This window comes from Bombus vancouverensis, chromosome 10 (genome assembly GCF_051014615.1).
Source record: "Bombus vancouverensis nearcticus chromosome 10, iyBomVanc1_principal, whole genome shotgun sequence".
In the NCBI taxonomy this organism is placed as follows: Eukaryota; Metazoa; Arthropoda; class Insecta; order Hymenoptera; family Apidae; genus Bombus; species Bombus vancouverensis.
The window spans coordinates 14,282,728-14,310,303 of NC_134920.1; the positions used below are offsets into that span (position 1 = coordinate 14,282,728).

The 27,576-nt window shown below is 36.5% G+C and overlaps 1 protein-coding gene and 1 long non-coding RNA gene across 3 annotated transcripts in view; one reads left to right on the plus strand and one right to left on the minus strand.

The window, feature by feature from the left end:
- The window catches only part of LOC143303247 (uncharacterized), a 36,439-nt gene extending 12,207 nt beyond the window's left edge, over nt 1-24,232 (minus strand). The window contains exons 1-3 of one of the 2 annotated variants that reach the window (XR_013059368.1): nt 24,044-24,232; nt 23,903-23,953; nt 2,883-3,722 (exon numbers count right to left, since the gene is read on the minus strand). This is a non-coding gene — a long non-coding RNA (uncharacterized LOC143303247). Of the gene's footprint in view, nt 1-2,882; nt 3,723-23,902; nt 23,954-24,043 lie in introns of those variants that run through there. The other variant, XR_013059367.1, reaches the window with a different exon arrangement.
- LOC117165263 (lachesin) overlaps nt 1-27,576 on the plus strand; it is a 254,566-nt gene that overhangs the window by 143,359 nt on the left and 83,631 nt on the right. The window lies entirely within an intron of this gene.

Sequence of the window (27,576 nt, forward strand, 5' to 3'; positions counted from 1 at the left end):
GGCTTAACAGACATCTTTAATCTACCTCCTTCTTGAACGTTAATATCGTTCAAGGTTCGCGATCTCAACCGAACAGTTGCAACCCGACTGATCGCCACTTAGTTGATAGGTCGCGACAACATTGTTACACGAGTGGATCGCGATCACGAATACGATTACAAGCGCTTGAACATTAGCTATGTTGTCAAAACAAATTCGATCCGCTCGGCTGCTATAACGCGCGTCTATTTCTGTAAAGTGAATTAATTCCGCTAACAAGTCGGAACTATTTTTCATATAAATGCGAGGATATATGTACATGTTATATTTCATATAAATACGAAAAAGGAGCGTGTTATGTTATTATACGCATTTGGATAGACTGTAAGTATAATTTTAATTAAAAGCAGGTATAAGACAAACTTTCCTCGTGCATAGTACAAAATGTCGGATATAAATTTCATTAAAGAAAGAAAATTAAATCATTTTCGCTGAAAACTTGAGACAATTGAAATAGAGTGCGAATTACGCACAATCCTTCGAACGCAAGACAAAGAACTAATTGCCAATTAAGGAACAAATCTATATTCAAATAGGCAACAAATTCCTATGCAACTGATCGAAGTAAACTATTATAAAGGTTCGATCCTCGAGACTCGTGTAATAGCTGCTGACTCTAAATTAGTAAGAATTCGACACGCTGTTCATAGCGCTCGTAATTTGCCACGCGCTAACGCATCCATCCTTTCGAATGGCTCGCAGACCTATTTTGTCTCGCAGATAAGACAGCAGACCGCCTTTTCCGCACGTTTCGCGGTGTCCGTAATTCATAAAAAGGAAATGTCTTCTTTAATGATTTCGGCCAGAGACGTTATCTTGAAATGAATATAAGAGGACACGCTCGCTACGAAAAAACAGCTTTACAAAGTTAATGAAACGGACTGTTATGACAAGGTTTCGGCTATTAAACTATGGACGGAGTGAGGCGAAGAAGTTGAAAAAACATACTGTTGAAAATAGGTTAAATTTCTCACGTACCGTCCGAGTTAAAATTTTATTTCTCAAAAACAGCGACTGTTCTTGACCGTGGCATAAACGAAACCCTCTGAGTTTCCGGATATAACGCTCAACAGTCGCTACTAACTCTTACCAATATGAACTCATAAATTTCACAGTATCGTCTGATAGTTCATTATCAACGAAACAAGACGACATTGTTAAAGATCTGAATTTAACGCCATTTTAGCAATCAACGTGTTTCAATTATCTCCTCCTTCGTATGTAGCATGAATATCTTGATTATCTCAGCGATAATAATTATTTCCAACATTCTTCAACAAAGATGACGTAATAATGCGTAAGCAACGATATTATCCTCTCAAATAGTACTAAAGCGAAGAAGACGTTAACGATATACATATGCCAATCTAGAAACTAGCGGGTAGTACGTGGCCAGGATTCTCTCTCGGACTGCTCGCGCGCCGCATTGTGTCCCTTTTTTCGCATCGGTCCTCGGCTGGTCAGTCGCTCATGACGTCCAATTCATTTTTGCATTCGTTTCGTACCGATGCTTGTAAATTGGACTTGCTGTAATTCAAAGAGAGAGAGAGAGAGAGAGAGAGAGAGAGGAAAACCGTGGGTTTGGACCGGGTAATCTCGACCAAACGCCAGTCAGCAAATGTCCGTGCTACGTCCAAAACGATACGACGCGACGTACGCGTACACACACCAGTGCCCTCGTGTATGTAGAAAACGGAAAGAGAGACAGTCGGATGACAGAGCGAGGAAGGAGCCAGGGACAAAACGAAAGGGAGAGAGATGGAGAGAGAAATTCGAACCGCTTTGCAACTACCTCACAGTCACGGGTGCATGAATATGCTACCAAGGGCGCACACATGACTGCAATTCACCAATAAACCGCATATTAATCACAGCTGCAGAGTGACATTTTGTGAAGCACCGTCGACTACATAGCGAAACGAGTACAGATTATAATATAGAACGATCTTCTCCGGAATAAAAGGATTAGCGATATTCTTATCGCTTCGTAACCGTCGTCGTCAAGGACTTCGTTCCTATGAAATTACGACGTACGCGCTGGATGATACGATGCGACGAGCGATTGCGAACGTCTTAGATGTTGTGCGATGATTCTTCGGTTAGCGAGTCTTAGTCTTATCGTTAGCAAGGTTCGTATATTTATTAACGAACGAACGAGTAAATGTTTCTGTGTTTTGTGATTTTCTATCGTTTAATTACTATTTTCCTTATTATCGGACGTTATACGGGTTATTCTTTAAAGGTATTTCGGAACAAATGTCCGAACACGTTCACGAGCCTGTGTTTTATTAATACAATCTTAGCTTTATGAAATAATTACACCGAAAATGTGTGTGATATATACCGATGCAAAATATATGTAATTTAAAGCTTAGTTTGTGTAACAATCGCTAATATTAATGGAAATATTCGAGTTTGGTAAGCTTTGTAACGAAACTGCTGTCACGACCATAATAGAATACCAATAACTTTGATAGCATCTTTGATGGTTGCGAATAGTTGGAGCACTTACGTATAATATCGAACACGTTAATATGTAGCACGCCGTGAAGGTTCGCTTGTTGATTCAAGATGAAAACTCGTTAATGTACAATACAAGACTCAAAGAAATTTCTATAGAAAATTTAATTTACAATGTTATTTCAAAATATTTTTGGATTAAAGAAAAATTTTATTTTAAACGACGCTATAAATTTACATTTCAACCATTCTTTTTCAATAACTTTATTTAATTTTCAAGAACTTGTACCGTTAAGCACGCCGATCTTTTTTTATAATATTCATAAATAATAATCGAAGGAAGAGAAATAAGAGACGATTAAATTCTATATTTTAAACTTCGTATTATTTCTTTCTCCAAAAGTATTCGTACACGTTATTCTAATAATTATTCGATTCTTCAAACCTTTGTTATTAGTCAACAGGCACTTTTGTTCCGTCTATTAGTCTTCTTATTTAAGAAAAACAGGATTAACTTTCGTCGTTTATAATTTTAAAACATGGAACAAAAAAGTAGAACTTTTGAGCGTACAAAAGACTGCCTTTATTAAAATAAAAGGCTGCAAAATTTCTCTTCAACGTTGGAACGTCTTTTAACAATGGCTTTATTATTCCTGCATACGTTAGGAAATAAACATATTATTGTTATATATATTGTTTATATATATAAACATATTGTATGTTATATATTCTTTATTTAAATAAAAAGTGACTCTTTTTTTAAGTCTACGAAGACTTGAACGAACGTGACTGTATATTTAACTTCCGGTTGAAACGATCGATGCGTAACAAATTTATTTAAAATAAAACTCTAATCGTATCTCGATTGAATCGTCGCGTAGCTGCTCGCAACAATTTATACAATATATCTCTACCTCATTTTTCCTTCCAACGTTCCTATCTTTGCTTTATCAATCCATTACTTTTTCCCTTCTCGCGAACGATTCTCTTCGTCGATCGTTCATTTCTTTGTTCAATTGGCTCAACTATCTATCGATTCTCCGGATCTCTCCTTTCATCTTTATCTTTTTCTCTTCCGCCGCTTCCGACAAACATGCGTTGTTAACACGTAACTGTTTACGATCAGATGAAACGAATGCACGTAATTCCGTTTGATTCGAAGCTGGACAATCCCCCTGCTCTGTTTCTGTACCGGAGCCCAGCGTTGTTCGGCCGCTGGATTGCTGGAAAAAGGAGATAAACGAATTACCCCGTTCGCCAAACAAAACCTCCATTATTTGTGCCGGCGTGGCTCAGTTCGTTACGCAAGACTGTGCCTGCCTCATTCTGTTCGACGCAGCTTCGACGCAGCTTCGACGCCCCGGATCGATGGTCGTTCGAAAAACAGGCCGTTGCTAATACTTTCCAACAAAAAAAAAAAAAAAAAATGCGCTGTTCACCGAAATTCTCTCGTACAGGCGCATGACACGCATTCGCGTGTAGCTTAGACGCGAAAGGGCGGGCAAGTAACTACTTGCGTAACCACGAAAATTGGCGTTTCATGGTCGAGCGTCGATACAAATTGGCGAATGATTTGTTTCGATTTCGGTTTAAGCTCGATGTTTGTTAGTTCGCTGAAAATACTGTAGGAGCTTCGCGAGTTAATTTCTCGCGGTATTATACGTGTACATTGTGGCTCTAAAGTTTAGAACGCTCTTCGTGGAAACGATGGAAACTTTTATACGTTATTTGTACCGTTGCAGTTGAATCGGCTGCATTTTTAACGAAAACGTCGATGTTCATAGCGTTGTTGAAAATGATATGAATCGGGGTACGATGTAACCATGTTTGGGCACATTTTATTTGAAATAAAGCAAAAAAATAGCAATTTGAAACAATTAATCGTTTCAATTAATCGATTATTCTGATTTTAACAATAACATAGAGAAAGTAACTTCACTGTGTTTCACATTCGAATAAATTATTTGAAATAATTATTAATAATATACCATTAAGTATATATGTGTACAGAAAAGCAGTACTCTGGAGAAAATATTTAGAAATTTGTGGGAAAGTCTTTTAGGAAGCTAAATTTCTCTTTTCAAAAAATAACAACGGAAAGATTTATCTTTATTTTCATCGAATTAATCTTTCACGTTTAATCGTCAAGAATTTAGGCCTGCATGTGCCACTCGAACTAATCGGAAGATTTCTTACGTAGCTGCCGTGAGCTCCATTATTTTAAAGACAAAGCTGTAAAGCACAATGCTCTATAGACGAAATTCGCATAAAATGATTACTATACCTATTGAATTCGTGTCTATTATTTTTCTATCTATTTCTATTTAATCGCATTTCTCGTGTCAGCATCGGTATAATTCTACTTCTTCGAAATTTCGCCTACCCTAAATTATTTCGATTGATTCAGTTAGCGGTTAATTAGTAGCGCGCAGCAAATAATATTTTAAGCGACGCGTATTAAATGGAAGATCGTGTTAAATGAAATATTCGACGTCCCCTATAATTTTTCAGAGAGAATATCGGTTTTATTCTTCTTGACCTGGAGAAATATTAAAGTTTACACGAGAAATCCGGCTTATACATCGGTTTTTTCCGAACGACCGAAGGTCTGCTAATTAGCCACTAGATCTCGTTTTTTGCCATCGTTAGCGGACAACAGAGACTCTTGGCCGAAGATGGTTAGAGTCAATGTAAGACCACTCGCCTTTGAGTGGTGCTCGAAATTGGTTTTAATTAAATTTCAACAATACGTTTCCCTTTCGCGCTCTACCGATCTAAGCGAGTTATCGATATTGTTCCAGCGAAATAGTTGTTGTCAGAACCAGTCACGTTGGATTTCAGCGGGGCAAGCGATTTTAATTGCAACGAAAATAATTACTCGCGATTAGTTGGCGAGAGAGTGTCAAGTATACTATATTGATTAGCAAGGAAACGATTATGATTTTCTTTGCTCTCTCCTTGAAAGAAACGCGCATTCGAAGCTAATTAAACGGTTTCATCGAGCAGTTCTACGAAAAAGTTTCGAACCGAGCGAAACGTAAGAATCCTCTTATTATTATATCCCAAAAAGTTAATGGCATTTATCGACAACCGATCTTATCGTTAGTTTATATTCTCTTTCGATAATTTAGATTCGTTGCAGGATATTTAAAATGGTCAAAGAGTTTATAGGATGGGATAAATATAAAAAATAAAACAGGACGTTCGATCGACTTAATTATCGATCTATTAGATTTTAAAGATCGAGTATTTTCATCGGAATTTTCCTATCTCGATAGCTCCACTCTCCAATATTCAGAGAAATAAAATTTTATAACTGTATCTTTTGTTACTGTGTAGTCGAGCGAAGCAATCTCCAATAGCGACAGAACACTCTGTGAAATACAGTACGTGATTGAAACCTATCAATTTTTAAGACCGAATCTTTCGAAATTCATCTTGTATTCGCGTTTCGCCATTCATTTCCTACAGCTTGCAGGCGTACATTCGATATAGTCCATTGATACAACAGCCACCCCATTCTCTACTCTTTCGTACAATTTTTATTACGCATACATATGGCCTTTCCTTTTTGCCGGCATAATTGCCATCAAGGCGGATGAAAAATGATCGTTTCGTCTAAAGGAAGGTAGGTATATTTTGCGATGGTAGACAAGTTTTCAGTTTTCTGAATGAATTCAAAGTACGAAGAAGTATAAAATATATAGTCATCGAATCGATCTTCGTTCAACGTTGTATTTTTCAACTACATTTTCCACTACATACGACACAACTAATTATTTTTTCAATTAAATATTCAATATTATTCGGTGATTTCGCTATTTTATTAATGCTATCCTTTGAATCAAATGCATTAAATGCGCTAATACAAGTAAATTAAATTAGATAGTCGAATAACTACCGATAACGATAGTGAGAATGGAAAACGAGTCAGACGTTCTATGATTTTGCCCAACCAAACACAGCACAAATTTCAATCTCTTGCTCTAATCTCTTTGTCGTATGTCTCGTGAACTTTACATTTTCTGTGTTTACTATACAAGCGATATGCAACATTTTACAAAATGATTAGGTCGAAAAGCGGAAACCTAGTGAAGCGTAAGTAGCACGTGTAGCGTATCTGCCATTATCTTTCTTCAACTTTTCAGACTCCGAATTCTTTTTATTTCTGGATTCATGTCACATTTCCTAGAATTTTATGTATAGATTTTATATCGCATCTCGGCCATTTTACTTTATCTTCTGCGTTATACATCGCGGCTTTTAATAAAGCACAAGGTTACTCGATTCGATATTACAACTCATTTCACTTAACGTTGCATCACGTTTTTACGAATTAAAGAAAACTTCTCGTTTGATGCGTCACAAATCAACTGGAAATAGTATATAGTTAAAATTCAGAAAAAATATATACGTTTTATTACCATGTGCATTACGAATTTCATAATTCGTTCGGATTAAAAATATTCTTCGAATACGAAGAGCACAGCTGTGGGGTATTCGCGTACTGTTTTCCACGAAACAAGTACTTGTACGATCTATGCATATAGATTGATACGAATATCTGTCTAGGTGCGCGATAGGTTGACCTGCGTTCAGTCAAGCTCATTAATATGCCTTTTGCACGTGTTGTCAAAAAGCGCTTCCGTTTTAGATTCGTAGATCGCATAATTCGATGGATAAGATAGATAAGATAAATTATAACCTCCGATTATTTCATATAGGATTCCAGCTCATATAGGATGTATACCGCCGTTAAAATATCAGCATCAAACGTATAAAGTTGTTACGTAACTTTCGTCTACTGCTATGTTCATCTTTGAATCGCGTATAGCAACGTTTACAGTCATAGGAATTATTTCGTAGTCGGTTTTCGAGCATTTCGTTATCATACGAATACGCGAGAAACGTTTGAGAAGGAACTAAATGATGTTTAAAAGTAGACATGTGCTTCGACTACGAGAGCAGATAATTAAAGTAATTAAAGTAATTAAAGTAAGGTTGTAATTTGTAACCAAGACCTGTGGCATCTGAAGCAAATGAAAGAAGTCTGGTAGCATTTAAGGAGAGTCGAACAAAGTAGTGGTGTTCCGGAGATCGCTTAAACGTCAATTAACATATTATATTCGGGTTTCGAAGACCTACGTCGCTAATGTGATAATACATATTCAAATAAGGCTTTCGCATTTTACTAGGGAACCGTTCGAAGACTGGCACGAAGGAGGTCGAGGTGCGAGATGAAAGATCGATAGAATAAAAGACAGCGAAGTCTCCCTTGCTCGAGCAATTACGTTAAACTACATTAGACATCGTTAGCTTAATCAAGCTAAATTAGACTTGGTTTAATTAATTGAACTGTATCTTTAAACTCTGCCGGAGAAGTACAGTGTAATTGTATGACGTGAACTAAAATCGGTGCTCGTGCGAGTCTTAAATCGTCGATGTTCGTTATGCCCATTATAAAGAACGGTATTACATGTCGCACACGTGTGGTAGCTTTATTTTAATTGCATAATATTAATAAATATTAAATATTAATCGACGTTCGATTTTACTTTAAATATCGTTCAACGTGAATTTTCTTCGACAATTTTGATTACGTTAATCAAGCTATAATTAAGCGGCCTGTACACACGCGCTTCTACGGGAATTAAAGTCAACCTTTATTCTTCCATGGAACGAGAATGAAATTTTCATTTGCCAAAGCGTAGAAAACCTGCCCAATTATCTTACGATCCGGACAAAAGTTCTGGCACCGTCGCTGTTACATTTTCAAATTAGTTGCCTGGCCGATCGCGAAGCTATTTTATTTTTACAACTTGGAAGAAGATTAATTTTTTCTTTCTAGCCGGGTCAGGGTCCCGTCGTAAAAACCCTGCGTATAATTTCACGCAGTTTCTCGATGCACTGATCTGTACAGGAGGGTTCGACATCGGGTCGAATTGAAATTTCAATTTCACGCTTTATCGATTTCACCATCGATAATTGCAAATTGTGGTCAGTCTGTATAAGAATCAGCAATCGACATAATTATATAATACGTCGAGTGCACCGCGAACCCGTAATTACATTAACAGTATACTAGCGGCAAATAGGATTATCGTAAAATCAACTTATATTCGATATGTGAACATCGCATCGATACAAATATTAAGTTCATTTTTCGTCGTTACCACGAAGAACAGTTGAACTAATAAAGATCCTCGACGCGAAATAAGATACTACATTATTATTATTAGACTGCCTACAATGCAGTGCTATACATTTTTGAAGACCCTAGTTGTATATATTTTACATCACTAGACATCGTTACTACTATTCTTTGGATATTTTATCGTACATTCTTCGGTACTATTTTCTATTTATAATATTCAATAATATTTAACATTTTAATTTATAGATTCGAGTAATTGAGAAAAAAGTACGTTTGTTATTTCGATGCGTCGCATCCGTGCATAAATTTTTAGAAAAATACTTCGTCTTATGAAATTGACATTTACAAGAAAAGTGCGACTATCTACCATAATTCTTCGTTTAAACGGCTAAAGTAAAAATTACTTTAGAATTTGTATTGTATCGAATAATAATATATATATAATAAATATTAAAGACACTCATAGTCGATTTAATAAGATAAAATCTATAAAACATTCGAACATCTTCGACTCAACGGTATTCGCTATTCGTCAAAGTGAAGCAACTCTTCGTTTTAAATAACTGATAAATGTGAATATTTCAGTGTTAAATTTTCTTAAATTTCCACTTTGCGTTTCTTTCGAAGGTATAATAGCGGCAACGCCAAACCAGGTTAACCGTGTTAAGAGAATAAGTTTTTATTTATCTACGACTACGCAGAAATTGATTTATCAGATCATTTTACGTATTTGAAACTTGTCAGGGAAATCGAGTTGTTATATAGTTAATACGATCAACCAAAAATTAACGGAGAAAGAGGAATGACATACGACTGCCCGTAGCTCTCTCGAAGATCTCGTGAGAAAGTGACAAAAATGTACGACGCATCGGGAAAACGCAGTTGGTACTTTCATTTCTAGGGACTTGATTATTATGAAAGCGCGAGCACCGTGCAGTCTGACGACTACCACTTATCACGGAACCGTGATAACTACTTACCTACCTGCTCTTCTTCGTTTTCCCTCTCTACCTTCCCTGCCCCTCCTCTTTTCCTATTCCATCTTTACCGTAATCACAGTGTTACAAATGTGCCAACGTTCTTTTCTCCGATTCTCCTCCCAACGCCTAATTATTAGATCAACGAATACACGAATACGATACAGTCGTCGTGGACTTATTTTGCATTCCAACGAATCACCGCTAACAGATTACACTTGGATTTCCTTCTTAACAGAATACAGTTGCAAATTCTGACACGTTTAAATCAAATTAACCTGTTCGATAAACGATCGTTCGATCATAATATCAAGAATAGCGATCGACAACTTATGATTAAATAATTTACGCTATATTAATCGTCGATCAATTGTTACAATTGTTTCATCGATTGTGATACAACAATCCATCCTAATGATTTATGTAACTATTTTTTAACAAGTAATTAATAAATAATAATTAGTCGGTTTATTTAAATATTTATTTATTTTTTTCCTTTCACCGTTGTATCAATTAAATATTAAAACACTTAACCCAATACGAAAATAACGTATAAATCTGGCTTTTCAGATTTGTACAAACTGCAGCCTGTCAGCTTTCTATTTTTATCAGATATATCGTTCGATGCAATTAGTTACTGATACGCTCCGAATCGAGTATTTTCGAAGAACCGCCGCGTCGCCAGTAATTGCGTAGGATTATCCAGCTGAAAAGTAATGACAGCCTGTGCAGAACTAAGTGACAGACGTTTTCACCTTTTTGACATTTCCTTGTTATCGATTGGCTGCTCGTTAACGACGCATTCGCTATCGGGTTTGACCCAGTTACTTAATTTCCTTGTTCTCTCTTTTCGACATTCTTGAAATGTTCACCCTCTTTGCGAAACAAATCCAATTCCTACTTAACATTTTCTGATGCGGCGTCCTTACAGACGACAAAATTAGAACCATCACCACGTTATTTCGTTTCAGGTTTTTAATCTGCATGCAGATGAAGCATGCTTACGGTACAGCGTAAGAGGGCGAATAAAGTATATATCACGAGATAGTTTTATAAAGAAATTTATTCCTCGGTGTACTTTGGTCGACCAATAAGAAGACACAATTTGCCGAATTCAATTGTATTCTTCGCGATATTAAGTTTTTGATATTCTAATCAGACATAAAAGGGGGCGAGGAAAAAGGGCATAATGGAATTTATATGACAGGTATCTTTCGGAAAACCTGGATGACTCGTGGATGACGAATGAATTTAATACGTTATTCGGACAAGTGATGTTTTTTAACATCTGCTTACACGGTTATATCTCTCGCTCAAAAGCACGAAATTTGTTCATCGACGGCACTCCTTTCTCTATTTCCTATAGTTTCCGAGAGATTCGAGAAAATATAATAAGACCTGACCTGAAAAATACTGATATACGTATATATTACAATTTATGTCGTTTCGAACGTCTACCGCAACGCTTTACTCGTAACCGAGTTTTATCGTTAACTTAGGAATACATAGGTGGAAACCAAAGTTTGGTCAAACGGGTCCCATATATTGTAAACAGCGACGCTGAAATGATTATGTACGTCGGAAAGAAAATACGGTACGAGTAGATTCCTAGAGTGGTAACGAGTGAGAGAAATGACGAAGAGAAAAAGCAGAGGAGAAAGAAGGAAGGAGATAGAAAGAGCAAAGAAGGCACGAGTTCTCAGCGAAATTAAAGCTTAATGCTTCTAACGAATACCGCGACCGACGGGGATATAAATCCAGTACGGGCGGAGAATTTGAGAGGGTCGAACGGTAAGAAGGCGGAGAGATGAAATAGGGTAGGAAGGATAACGAGGCAGCGAAAGCCAAGAGAGAGAGAGACAGAGAGAGAGAGAGAGTGAGAAGGAGGAGGAGGGGACCGAACGTCGAACGAAAACGAAAATACTCGTCGAACGAGAAAGAAGTGCGTTTAATTAAACCGACAAATAAGTGCGGTTCTGGCATTACCGGCCGTCGCTTCCACGTTTTCTGCAGCCGCTGCTGCTTTGTGTTTGCGGATCCCTCGCGCTCTGTGGGAAAAAGGCGAACGTCGAATATAAGTTCGATGGCGGCGCTTCAACCTACGTTTCAATTTGAATACTCGGCCACGCGAATATCGCCGATCGCCGCACCATCTAATTAAATTTTCAATTAATCACGCGATCGTAACGCAACGTTATAGTTACCTGCCATTGATTCCGGGGAGGGCGGCGGACGCCGTAAGTATGACGCCGAGGAAACGGATGTGTAGCGTACAGCCAGCGGAAGTACCAAGGAGCGGGATGTGGCAGCAGGGTTACCAAAGATACGTACGTTAAGTAAAGGCGATAGCCTTGGAAACGTAGCGCGACTCTTTGACCACTAATTCTCCATGGAATTATCGTAAAAGTTTTGTTTGCTGGTCGAGAGCACGGATGTTTATCTCTTTATACTCTGAATACGTAGTACGCTTTTAGTAGTTAGTAGCTTGTACATGTATGTGCGTATCAGTTGATGGGACTTTTGCATCCGGTATTCCAACAGTGTGGCTAGAAATAAAACTGTTTTCACGCTCTTTTGCGTTGTATTATTTAAAAGTTACGCGTGTACATTTTTATTCTCCTTTTAGTTTTATTCGTATCTCATCGTAACGCGAATAATCTATACGAATTGTTAGTTACTGATTTTCAAATTCCTGATATTGAGAAATTACAATCGATTACGACGTTCTTTCTCGAGTGGATAGAATTTCAAGTGTAAAGAGTCGAATATTCTCGAAGGAGAAATTTTAACAAGTACCGATAATGCAATGTGATTTCTGTATTGTACGAAATAACACCGTGAAACACGGTTATCGATAGAGTATTTATTTAGTGGAATATTTCTCGTTCATCAGAGAAACGTATTTCGTTATTTATAATAGATGGGAAAAGCATACTCGAAATAACAGAAAATGCGATTTCATTCGCGTTTCCTTTTTTTTTGCACGTTTAAAGCGGTTCCTACGCGATACGGAATTTGAGACAAACAGGCAACTTGAAGAGATTGGGAAGGATCAGTTCGGAACTCGGACTATTTCGGTTCAAAGGCATACATATGTATATCTGAAACTTAAAAGTCTGGAAAAGACGCTAAGGTAAAGTTCTAAGAAGTCCGTAAAATGCCATCAAACCACGTTTCTGACCGTTTCATAAATCGCCAAACGTATACGTATATACGTATACCGAAAAAGCAAAGGATTTAAGTAAAAACTGTTTTCAATTTTCAAAGTCGTGCGAAATATATACTATCAAGTTATTCGACGATTTAGAAACTCCGTTATTTTGCAGTAAATTACATACTTTATTACATGGTCGATATTTGAATTTTTCGTTGTAGTCAATTTTACTTAAAGAAGGAAATATGTTATTGACGCAAAAAGGGGACGCCTCTTTTATTGAAAAATTGCAGTAGATGTATTCTTCTCTATTTTGTAAAAACCGAGGCAACGAGAAAAATACACGAACCTAAGTCTCTAGAAAACGACTTAATAAGAAAACACGCTTCGGAATAACGAATGCGCCATATTTATTATATAATGTTTCTTTTAAGCTAAAAAATTCTTACTAATATATCACGTTGAAGCATCATATTTTCTTCGAGTCCTTTAAATAAACGGCGATGTAAAAGAACGAAACGGATCGATAATTTGGTATGGATGAAGTTGCGTTTCTTACTCGAATATTCTCCCTAGGGAGACGTTAATTTTTGAAAGGCTGGCAATAATGTTTGAAACGACGCAGAACGTTTTGCATTGATCGACGAACAGTCGCATCTCCTTCGTGTCCCGTACGTACAACACGATACGTCGGAAGGAAGCCAAAGTAATCGCAACCGCAAGATAATCTTCTCCATTTCTTACCTTCGCGTTCCCTTACCGAGCGTCGCGGTAGAAAACTGCGTTATATTGCGTTTCTGCATGCATACTGTGTTTCGTGACGATTCATTCTGCGTGCTCGTAACAACAACAACTTCTTGTTCGTTCCGAGCAAGTACATATCTCGATGCGAGAAATTTCGTATTTGTTTTCTTCCTTTCTATTTTTACTTTCACTCTTATAAATATATGTTGTCTTATCGATATATTTTACGATATACATTACTTATATTTTGTATATTTTATGTATCTTATATATATATATATTTTTTTTTTTTTAGAAAAGTACGAGTTGTTATCGTTCCTTGTATATTTGAAAGAAGTGACACGATCAAATTACTTGTTGCAATAACGATATAGTAAAACTAGCAGCGATTAATAATTTAGTCTCGTATTATTTTATCGAAATCTTTTATTTTGTTATGGTTAATTTTCAATCTGATCATAGATTCTTTCAATTCTAACATACAAGAACGTATATAACGTTGAAAATCGCCATGTGCAAAATATCGTTTACTAACAAGTATAGTTAAATAGTTGAAATATCTATTTTCACAGATATTCATAGAGGAAATCCTTCTACCGGATTCCTTTCTCCCTCACCTTCGCGTCTACGATCCACCATTCTTCCCTGGAAAAGCTATTCTATTACGTTGATAATGAGATTTCAAAGCTATCAATTGCCATTATAATCCACCGCCAATATCCTCCCTATATCGCCCAAATAACTAAATAAGTAACTTCCTCCGTGCTTAATCGTAGCATTAAATATTTGCCGTCGACGGCTGAGAATTTATTATGTGAAATTCGTATCAGTCGATGGCTATGAAATACGCCTTTTTAAAATATTTATACGTTGTATGGTAATTTATCTCGCGATGTTTTACAGGCCGATGACTACAGGCAATTTTCAGTTTTAACAGATAAATTTAGAAAGTGCATAGATGACAGACACGCTTCAAATAAATAAAAATCCATTCATTTTTATCTCTGATGAAAGCAGCGTCGAACTCGGTTGTAAAAATAACAATTCGTAACGATTTGTTACGTTGTGTAGTTTGAAATTGTCGTAGCTGAGATTGCAATTTCTTTACGATATTAAGCGATTTTACATTTTTTCAAACATATCTAATCACCTGCTTATTATATACCCGTTTCTTTGCTATTATCTTTTTATTGCACTTCTGTTTATAAGTATTGGGATATCTATATAAAATGCGGCAAATCTGAGGAACGATCGGGAAATTATTAAAATCTTCGTTATAAAATTATCGTTTGATTTGAAACCTATAGAGATTGTAGTTATCTTAGTTATCTTATTTTCCTGTATAACAACGTTCTATTTATATCGCTTTCACAAATTATGATACCAGTGTTTCTTTTTTTTTTTTTTTTTTTATTACATTTACTCCTATCTAATTCCAGATCTTGATTCCGAGTTATGCGTGTTAGGGGAGAAGATTAAGTGGTGGGCTAGATGCGCGATCGATCGCGTTCCCTTTTTGTGATCCTCGCAAGCAGTTTCTACAAATTTTTGCACTGTTATCTTAGTTTTATCTTACCTTCAAAATATCGATTATAAAACACTTAGCTAATCGAATGCCGAATAAGAACAAAGTATCCAATATCGAAAATTACTCGGCACGCACACACCGAGATAAAAATACATAGCCTATTGTAATATTAATTTATACATAAGCGATACATGCCCTTGCTCTTGAAAGGTAACTTTTGTCACCGTCGATGAATTTATACTAGTGTTAAAATGTTACAGTATCATTTAAATATTGAAGTGAAAGCATAAACACTTACAATATTCATCAAAGCATTGTACCTAGCTTAGTTTGGTATGGAACGAATGAATATTCAAGGAAATCACGAAGCTGGTTAACGTCACCTTGTATGACACAATAGCCCGCAAGTAATCCCGTGTGCATGACTTTTGCGCTATGCATTGCATCTCTGAGAACCGTAAACTGATCCACCTCGTACTCGCCGATGTTTATTAGTTTTATGTTTACCATTATCCGATGAACAGTGGATAGTCGCGACGACACTTTGTGTTTCCGGCACATTTCTCTCGATCACAGAATTCTAACCTGTAAATATGCCAACTTGAAAACTAATTTCTTCGTTTATCTTTGAAAGCTACGAAATTACGATTTAATTTTCATAGGGAAGATCAGATTGAAATTTCCCACGATCCGCTTTCCGTGTTTGTTTTTTCTGTTTAATATACAAATTTATTAACAGGTGTCTTTTATCTATAATTAAGTAACAATAATAATAACAATAACAATAAGTAACAGTAACAATAACAATAAGCAATTAAGTAATAAGTAAAAGTAACATAATTAAGGAACAATTGTTTTAATAGAAGATATATGCTAGAAAATATATCACTTGCTAAAATGAAATTCGTTCTAGGATCTTTTCAATTAACTCTTTCCATCGATCAAACTGTCTAAGTTAATAGACCTTTCCTCAGCGTGCTTAAGCGATTATCTGCATTCAATTGTTGGAATAACATAGATAAATACCATGACTCATACGGGGCCTAATATATCTATCATTCTCTTTAAAAAAAAAGTACATTTACGTTTTACGTAGCTCGATATTTTATTGTTGTTAAATTGTAGTGAAAATTAATGCATTAAGCTAAGCATAACTGTCACGATTATTCTAAAGATATAATGGCCACGCGTGAAATTATTTTTCGTTCCTATTAAAATCATATATCGTAAATAATATTATTTCACTTTACGTTAGTTTATACTAATTTACAAGTCTTGTCTCGATACAATTGCGAAAATTTGGCAACTAAATTGCCTAGAAATAATAGATAAAGCTTCAACCAGAAACTGATATTATGAAAGAGAGCAAACATATACGAATTAATTTCTATCTTATAATCAATTATATAATATAAAATTCGACGATTAAACAATAAGATAATGTATTCAAGCTTTTATCATTCGTTTATCGCCAACGACCAATACTGACGTATATGCTATCACACACGCACAAGCTACAGGCAGAAACACACTGTAGTGGCACTTTCTCCCCAATATCTCGGAAACTAAGCTAGTCCACCCTCTACGTGTATAGAAAAGATCGTTGAAAATATCGAATTCTACATATAACGTATGCAAAAATTATCGAATCCGTGGATACAATGTTTCTACAGTTTCACCATTTATTTTTCTTGTTCAAACTTTTTCAGAATTCTTTGCTCGTCGGTCTAAGCTCCGAGCTTCTGACCGTAGAAAAAATGACTGAATCCGATCTAAAAATTCTTGTATGGGAAATTTCTCTTGCATGGGGAATTCTCAAACGGTATCAGAGGGTGAATTTGTGTCGTAAGAGTACTATAAGAGTATTATGGGGAGGGCAGGGGTGGAGGTGTCTATATAATATTTATCTAATCTTTAGAACCACGTACGAATATTTAATTGTATCTTCTCGTAAAAAAACATCGTACAAGAATATTTTCAAAGAAATGTATACCTGGCTTACGTTTTCCTCGTGCCTAAAACTTGCTTAGTTTCGTTGCTAATCTAAATTTAAATTAGTCTGGAAAGCATGTACATACGTGGTATAAATTTCTACGACATATACCTTATAAAGAATTAGCTTTCCTTTATTCATGCATCGTTATTTAGGATTAAATCTTCGCAATACTAAAAGTGTCGTTAGATATTCGTTAAACACTAGAAATTTCAAGATGCAAATATTTTACCCGTTATCTGGAACAAGCAAAATTTGTTCGAATTTCGTACATTAACTTTGAACAGACGATCTTGGAAAGTTAAAATGACATTTTACTACCAACAACGCTATATATTTATTACAATTTCTTGATCTATCCTTGATTATTGGACAGCGAATCTTTATACGTTTTCTGATAGTTAAATTCACGTTAACATCGCTTAGGTCTTCCGTCATCGTTAGCATCAGTTAGGACACTGAGATTCCACGAAATTTTGTCGATGGTTACGCAATAAATTTCGCGAAAGCCTACGATAGCTCGGTCTTCTTCGCTGACTTAAATTGTTTTATTTCAGCAAACTGGAAAACAAGTATATAGCAGTGCTTGCTGGAAAATTCTTAATATAATGGAAGGCCATATTTTACAAGTACGATACGAGATAATACTTTGTATACAACGTAGGTGTAATAACCTGTCAACTACTGGGAGGATGGTACAAAGTATAACGTTCAACATAGCAGGTGCAGGACGAGCTGCCTTATAGCTCTTTAACAGTAATGCTCAACGCACGTATTATAACGTCTCAAAACTTTATGGCCTTACGTTTCAAATTTTTTCCATGCGCTTTTTCCGCTACCTCGCCGTTCTTATTTTCACACTTATTTCCCTGATTATTCGTGAGAAACTAACTTGTTCGCGTTTCTACGTCCAAGCTTCAGAAATCGTAACTTTATTCGTTTCGTTACAACGTTTGAACGATATCTATAATTATACGTGACTCGGATGTTTATTTATCTGTCCTATATTAAAGTGTATATTCAGACCTTGTGACAATTGTTCTACATTCTCATTTCAAATCATTTATTTTTCTGGCAAATGATCTTTCAATTCATTCGGATGATCTTTCTTTCTGCAACTATTTTGCAACTATTGCTTTTCCACTTTCAAGTCGCAAACAAAAAAACTATAATCGTTTATATATCCTAATTACAAGCGATTAACTCAGCATTTGTATCATTTTCATAAATTTACGAGATAAGCGATAGATATATCTGTTTTAAAATACGAACGTTTGAATCGTTTACATACATCGTATGTTAACGCATTACGAATTTGTGGCATCGTTAACGATACTCGATTCGTATAAACAAGCGATAGCAGTACCTTGGTTTATACTATACTAATCGAAGTTCGAAGTGTTTAGCGTCGTACCCTTTCATCGTTGCCTTCGACATTATGCTCGTTATATTCCAGAGACGGCGTTACCGAACAGCTAGGAATAAATATGTCGTATCGTTTTATAATCTGAATGCTGTTTTAAACGTGACAATTAACGCTAAATCGGAATATAGGGCGACAGTCGAACGACGGAATTCAAAGTAGGATGGAACATTATCCATCATATCGAAAATCATACAGTGACATATTATCTTCGAAATCAGATTGATTTCTTGGTTGGAATAAAATCTATTGGAATATATATGGAAGGAAAGGGATGCAATTTTACGTAATTGATTTGGATTATATCCGATTATAGAATTCGATGAGTGCCACTTTATACGTTATCGAGCAGCGTTCTATGTCCGTGATACCGTCTGTCGTTCGTACAATTATATCGCTAGGAAATATTACGTTGTAATCGCGAGGCTGTGAGTCAGCCAACAACGGAATACATCTATAAATATTTTATAAAATCCACGAGAAAAATATTTTTTATGAAAACTGTACTCAAGCCATTGTGTATATGTATGTATGTTGATGACAAAATTATAGATTCTAAGGAAACAGTGGTTTCATTGACGCTTCGGCAATACGACGCGGCATGCCAACTGGCATTCTTAACGATCCAATTTATACGTAACGTAGCGTTTCTATACGTAGAAGAATATAGAGAGTAAAGAGGAAAAATATGAAACTACTTATTATTATATGATATCATCGCTTTTCTATAACTCGAGACACGATCGTCGATATGAAATTTTAACAATTTGCGCTTATTGATTTTGAAAGCGTTCGTATTTTTACTCCTTTTATTTCTCGCCTCTCCTTACTTCGCACAGGCACCAGAACGATGGCAACATCTTTTTTCGAACAGAACTGTCATAGATTTGTCGCAAGTTTCTTTGACTTTCGCTGTCGGTGCTCCAAGAAAATATGATTTCTGCTGTTTTAGCTTTATTTCGTTATCGGTCGCCTGTAATTCGCTTCTATGTTAATCTTCAGACTTGTTTATTAACGGAGACAAATTGTTGATGTCACGTTTAATATCGGGAGCGTCTTCTTAAACGTCAACACCATTTCTATGGCTACTCTGTCAATCGTTTAATTTCCTTATCGTTTGCCGTTATGTAAAAAAATGTGAAAAATAGGGATCTAACGTTTTCGCTATACATATATCGATTAATAAACACTTTTTAAACCGTTCGATCATTAAATAGACCGAACTCGTGCGTTTATCGAATTGAATACATAAAATATCGGCTGCATAAATTTTCTCAAAGAAATCGAACGATACAACAAATGCCTCCACTATCGAACCATGACAGTAACTGTTTCTTATCTAGCAATGTGTGATCGATACAAGAAATTCTTCGATATTCTAAGTATATTTCTTTCATACCAGAATCTCGAAGCTTTCCGTCAAAAAGTCATGGAAATCGATGAAAATATGGCACTTTCAATTTCTCCGATAACTCTGTAAGACGAAGGAAATGGCGTTCTCATAAGTCAAGGATAGGTACTCTTTTAACATTGTCGGTAGATCGTTGGAAAGCAGTCGTTTCGCTTGGAATTTCTTCCCTTTCTGGACGCGTCGTATCTCGTTTCGTCTACCACTTTTATTCCATTACATTGCCGCGAACCTGCACAGGTCACTCGTCGCTTCGGAACACAACCGTCAGGTGTACGCCAATACCAACACCGACTGCGTCAACAAAACAGACACTAACGTCACTAATGATGCTAACCGAGCTAACACCGATGGAATAAGGAACACGAACGGCCAGCGAGACCGATGAAGATGTGTTGCTGAAAGCCCAGGGGTCGTTCCGGCGCACGTTTTATTACTCTACGTGGCTCTGTGTCTTTTCTTCCCGTTGACGCAGCTATCCCCATATCGCTACTTACCTTACCTATCGCGCTATTTCTTTTTTTTTTTCGCGTTTATGTACCTTTTAATGTCCACCGATAAACGATGCTTTCACGTACATCGCTCGGATATTTCAAAACTATTATTATTTTAGAGAGCGAGCTTTTTCATTTTTTATAGTCTGCTATTTGCTGGTCCAGAGGAGCTCTTTTCTTTGTTTCTTATCGCGTTACAACTCCGTCTATACGAATTCCATTTATTTGGACGAAATTAGTTAGCTAGTAATTAATTAACAGAATTAAACGAATTTCTGTCAACTGAGTTCATTTATCTCAACTATCGTAAACGATAGTTGATATAAACGAAATTCTACCGTATACGCTATTTAAACAAGCCTTACGAAATATGCAGGGTGGTTGGTAACTGGTGGTACAAGCGGAAAGGGGGTGATTCTACGCGAAAAAAGAACTCGAAAATATAGAATAAAAATTTTTTTAAAAATCTACAGTGAGATCCGTTATAACGAGACGCGATAAAGTGCACGCGTGCCGAGCGAAAATTCAAAGTCGATTTTCTCGAAAACAAAGCCTCGAACGAAAAATTATTATTCTATATTTTCGACTTCTTTTTTCGCATAGAATCGCCCCCTTTCCGCTTGTACCACCAGTTACCAACCACCCTGTATATATATGATCGTTTAACGTTCATTATTTCCTCATATTTCGCAATTTGATTTACGCGAAAATCGAATTGGTTAGAATTTGAAAGATGGCTGTTGGCGAGATTAAAAGGCAAAACTAGTTAGGAAGATTCTACGCGAAACATCTGTGATATAGACGCTCACTGATGTATTTGCCACGTAAACAATAATTACCGCATGCAATTAAGAGGATCCTTACTACGCGAAGAGGATGTAGGTGATGGGGTTGGTGATAGTCTGGCAACTTCTCGTTCCATATATAGCGGCGAGGCATCGAAACGGAACGACTGACAGCGCGTGTCGACACGGCAGATGAAGAGATTTCGACTTGGTTACACTCGATCTTGTTACTCTGTGTCAGAGCTGCGAGCTTTCCGGAAAATTTGAGTTAGCCTCGTTACTTAGCGAACGAATTTCAGTCTGTCGGCATTTTCTCTATAATCAGCATACGAGTATAGCAGCAGCCGTGTCATTGAAAAATTAACGTGCTGCTGGATAAATTATGAACGAATAAGATAAAAAATTCATACGCCAGATACTTGTCCGACGCAAACGTTTAAGAATTTTATATCTGACACGAAAGTCGGAGAATTTTTAATGCGATTCAGAAATGAAATGATTTCCGATAAGATATACGAGGATTGATAGAACGAGTGGAAAACTTTCGGGTGGTTTAGATACATCTATCGATATTTTGTAAGTGGTACTTTGTAAGCCGAATAATTAGCGTTATCCGCGTATAAGATAAGTTTCGAATATTTTTAATATTAATCATATTACAGTTGCAAAATTTCGTAGACAATTTAAGGAATTGAAATATCATTATATAGAAATGTTCTGCTAATTTTCAAGTAATTATTTGCTCTCTTTTAATGATAAAAGCTCACTTTCAAAGCAAACGGTCCGTACTAAGCGACACAAAGCATTTGTGCTTTTCGTCGATTAAAGCTTGCAACTATAATATTTATATGTTCTAGGAGATGTTGGTTTCTTTCTTAGCGAAAGTAATAGTACCGTCCTGATCTTGCCAATAATTATTGTACATTCGACGATCAATAGTAAGTTATTACGGATTCTAATTTTTAAAATCACGTTACACATTCTTCGGTTCTTACATTTTCGTCTCTTTTTTTCTGAAATGTGCTATGTCTTACATGATTTTCCTCTTACTACTAGTTCCCACTATGCTGTATTGATCATGTAATATCTACCTAGGCATGCATGTATATACATATACCATATCCCTATTCCATTACCTATTTCTACAAGACCAAAACTCCACCGCATAATCTCGCCTAGTTCTCAAGTCAAAATTACCTATACATATAACTAGACATTGATTCTTATCATACTTAACGTTTTTTCTTCAGTGACATTATTTTCTTATCGTGTTTTCACATTTATACGTATACATTCGTATCTAGCGTTTGTTCAGTCTGGAATTAAATGCTATTTGCGTATACAATAAAGTCTTTGCCTCTGTTTATTTTATCCGAGCAATTCGGTCTTAACATTTATCTTGCCAAATACAAAATGCAAATCAATACTCGCATAAACACAAAAATAGAATGAACGAAATCTTTTGTACTGAAATAATATTAACGACGACAAAAGTGAACCGAATCTGACAGATAGTACGCAACTGTGACATCAAAATTCATAAATACAGTTCACGATTTCGTGATTTAGCAACTTCGTATTTTTCAACAAATTTCGAAACTAGCTAAACGATGATCTATATCCTCCTAATTTCACGTGCCTCGTACTTTATCGTGCTTGTATTACAAATATACATCTACGCCCTATTTGCCCTATTTACGATTTCTTTCTCTTTCGTACGATAGATTTTTAAACCTTACAATCGAAATATCTTTTTCGAACGCAAGTTATGCTTTTCGTAATACCGAGAATTAATACTTTCCAGCAAAAAGATACGAATGCAAAGAACTCTTGTGTAAATATAAGAATACCAACCGATGTATGGAAAATATAGTATGGCCAAAATTAACTCGTGATTAATTCGATTGAAAACTATAACGGTATCCAATTTCACCGATACATATAGCATCAGTTTTCAGAGCTAAAAATTTTTGTCACGTCTCCCTTCCCAAAATCGCTTCGTGTATCACTCTGAAAGAGTGTAAAGAGGGGGGGGGGTTGGCCTTGGGGGAAGCGGAAGAAGAGTGGTAAAAGAGAAAAGAATTCTATCGGTTGCGACGAAATTGAACGCGATCGATGGAAAATCGCCGTCCAGAGAAATATTGCCCGATTAACCGTTAATGATTTCGGTTTCACGCGGAAGCCACCCTCGAATAGGTGTTTCAGTCGTGAACTTTAACTGCACCGCGTCGTCCCTTAAGCTGTAAAAGGTGCATCGGCCGGAAAGGAATTCGTGGAAGAAGCGATTTCCCTCGATGTGAAAATCGTTCGACCGAGCAGGATTTGCCAGCGAGGAACATATAACGTATTGTACGAATGTGCGCTGAAGAAACGCGGGAGAACATAACGTGTCACGTGTAGCGTTCCGCGTGTTCCGTCTGCTCACGTACTTAACGGCAGAAAGAAATCTTGTACCTATGTGTGCCCGACGATTGCCAAAAGGATCGGGGCAAAACGCACTCAAATCGATGTAATTCTATCCCGCAAGACGAATTTTTACACGAATTCCTCGTGTCATATAGCGGAGGGACGAAGGGAACGATGTTAAAAATTAGATGAATTTCCATGATTTAATTTTACGCATTTTAAGAAATCAGGGACTAGTGGATAATTCGTGTGGAAAATAAGGGGCAAATTACAAAGAAGCGTTACCTCTGTAGTTGTAAACAACTGAAATACAAACGATCATGATAATTTTACTCACCTAATTGCTATTCGTCGTTCTCGTTCCGTTCGCAGGATGTTTCGATATAATCTGTGAATCCAATATAATTAATAAAAAAATTATACGGAAAATCAGATTCTCGGATTATATTAGTGTAATATCGTGATATAGTATATTTACAAAGAATGGACGATAGAGATGTTAATCGGACAGAAAAAGACGATTGTTGTTCAACCTGAACGATTCACACCAAATGTACAGAAAACCGCAACTAAATAACTAGATAGCGACTCGACTTTTACCAAAACGCAATCAACACTCTCTCGGCAACGCCACTCGCAAAACTCTGCTTTTCGAATCACACTCTGTTTCTCGAATGACTCATCGTTCCTTTGTTTATTTTCTTAGCCCCACCACGCACCTGCTCCGCAACCGCTCGTAGCCAAAGTCACGTAGGCCTTTTTTTTGCGTAACCTATTCGACCGAAACACCGACGATACATCGTTGGGCCTGTCGGTACTTTGACTTTCTCGCGACATTGTTTATAGTTCGCCCGATATTTCCTAGGCCTTTGTTCTACGATACTACATTAGATTAGTGTTATACGCACATGTATACATATTTGGAGGGCTAAGAATCATAATGTTGTTATCAACCAGTTCGCTGTTCCGTTTCATGAAATAACGCTTTGCGTTTATTGTCATCAAAAATTCATTTGCTTAAACCATGAAAGACCATTGTGGTTCTGAATATCATTTTATCTCGAGAAATGTCGAAAATCGTATTATACGTGTGTATGATGTATCATAATCTCGTAAAATTACCCCTAACCCCAAGAATTACGTTATACGTACACATATTCTCTTATCTCTTGTCTAAAAGTTATCGTCGATACGATGCGTACCTGTGTGTTTACATTATACGTGTACGTACGTAGATCGGATAGTAAATAATTTCGAAAACATACGCGCTGTGAAAAAGGAAATTAAGGCCGCGGTTTATGCATCAAATGCCTATTTTCTAACGCTTTTCGAGTCGGATCGCTGAACTTGAAAAGGGCCCGCTGTCACGAACCAGGTGACAGCGCCTTGAAAACCCAAGTGGCCAAAATAAATAGACCGACACGGGCCGGGAAACGTGAGGTCGTTTCTGGTGCATGAAAGTGTAAACCCAGGTAACAAAGTGTGTCTCGGCACGAAATGCAATCTGTTACAAGTATCACATGCTGTTTCTTTGCCAACACATCCTGCCAGCAATAAACGAGAAACGCGGTGACAAGTGATATCGTTTATACGCGTGTTCTTCTGCATTAGACGCGATATCGCGGATAATCGATCGACTCTAGGTTTCATCCTATTATTTTATTCGACGTTACGCTAGTTTTCTCCGATTCTTCGCATTCTCCGTTCAGAATTAGCAAATCTGGACCCGCGCGCACGTTACGATCGTATTTTGCTTACGGATTTTGCGTCTCTGTTTTCCCATGGAAATAGAGAGCTTTATATTTTTTTCCAACGTCCGTTAGATTTTTTTTTAGCTTTGTTCGCGTGCACTGCGTTTGGATAGAATATCAATAGAACCATCGCAAAGTAGATAACCGATTGTTTTGAAACTTGACAAATAGAAAAATTTGAATTGCGATTTTATTTTTTACATGCGAATTGCTAAATGTTATATCGCGAAATAAAAAATTGCAGATAAAACTATGCGCGTAGAATTCTTTCTATTTGAAAAATTCCATTTTGGATATCGGTATTCTAAAGCATCTTTTGTTCGCTGAATTTTTAACGAAACTCGTCTGAAACTCGTCTTTCCTTCTTCCAATCGAATCGTACGACATTATCGAATTAGTCTTTCATCGTTTGCTGCTTTTAACGATTGGAATTTATTGGTATAAAAATTCGAATTATATTCGTCCATTCGAGGATCCGAGCCGTTAAACTTCGCCCCTGGAGCAGAATCGGTTAAACGTTTTACCAAATCGTAGAATATTATGCAACACGAAAAACTAGCGATCGAAAATTACGAGAAATTTTTTAAGGAACAAGCATTTTCTATGCTGTTTGCTGTTTTCAACGATGATCGATAAATTAATTAATATTACGTTTTAAAATTTGTCGAGCTTCTGCAACTGTAGCGCGATGACCGATCGATCAAAGATTTGAAATATCGCCGATTTAGAAAATTACAAAGCACATATTTGGCAGCGGCGTTAGTAGTGTTAGGGAATAATTGTGTCGCACACACGTTTCAGAGAGACAAACAAAGCTCTTTGTTTTCCCGTTTCTCTTTCCAGGTAGAACGAGTTTTCAACGAGTCACAATCGCACACACGAAACTCGTGCAATTAGTTTTTTACTTATCGTCGACAATGTTTCTCTTTCTGTACTGTAGAATATGGAACGCATTTCTGTAATTCACCTATTAGCCCGATGTATTTTCCCTTATCGTTCTCTTTACTCGTCCTTCTTTTTACTTATCTAATGTATTCAACCTACTAGTAATTGTACAAGTCGTATTTGGACTAATATATATCTGGCCTCGTAACAGTGCGTATAATGTTCCTTAAAATCAAACGAAATTCTCTCGTTGCTTATGGTTTAAGTAATTTTTTATCCCACGTAACATGCCTATCCTATCTCTTTTGATTTTAATTTTTGTTTCTAACGCGAAAAGCGAAATAACACGTAATTACGATTTACGTAGCTTGAAAATAAAAAGAAGGCGAAATATTTGGCAACGGCATTCTTTTCCACGGAACGTTTCTTCTCTGTTCAAAAATTAATAATATTTATACTTAATACGAGGATCATCGAAGAAAATTTCTGATTTCCCGTTAGTCTCGCTTCGAATAAAACGATATTTAAGATATAATCGTAATATTCGGTTAAATTACGCTAATAAGGTATCTATTTTTGGTATTATCGTTGAATTTTTGTAAATTCGTATTTTGCTCGCATACCAGTTTCTAAAAATCGTTTTGGAGACCACAGTTTGGCCAGGTCTAGTCTACGGTAAACGGTTTGCTTCAAAGTGTTTCACTTAACCTAGTTACCACCTTTGAGTCCCTTCCGACACAGCGTTTCTTTAGAAGATTTCCCAATTTTTGAAACAACAGAAAGAAATTTTTAATTCCACGCGTTATCTCGTTCCACGTTATTTTTCTCCGTATTAGTTCTTTTCCCCTCGGAAGAGCACAATTGGCTCGAGGACCCGTTAACCTTCTACTTAACTATTAAGCTGGAATGGAAATACATTAATGGAATCTATGCCGAGATCTTAAAATACTTTCATAAAGAATCTAAGCTTGAACTATTTACAAGTTATAATTGCTTCGATCTAATCGAAGGTACGTATTATATTTAAAACGAAAGTTACCGGCGTGTCAACTGCGCGTTTTAATTAAGAGCGTTGTGTTACTTTGTCAATCGTGTATTTTACTTTCTTCGGTGAATTCGATCAGATTCTGAATCGCTTCGTTTCCGCTTCTATCATTAAACAAAAGTTGCATTTTGTATTTACTGCGAGCTATCACATCGATTAATCGTTACGTGGCTCGTTTGCAAACATAGAGACACAAAGATAGAGTACGCGTGTCATACGTTAAGCGAACGTGATACGAAAAGAGAAAGAAAACGCTCGTCCCACGCCGATCTTACGCTTTCGTGTTTACCGTACTACCAAGGCATCCAGCGTCATATATCAATCGAGATT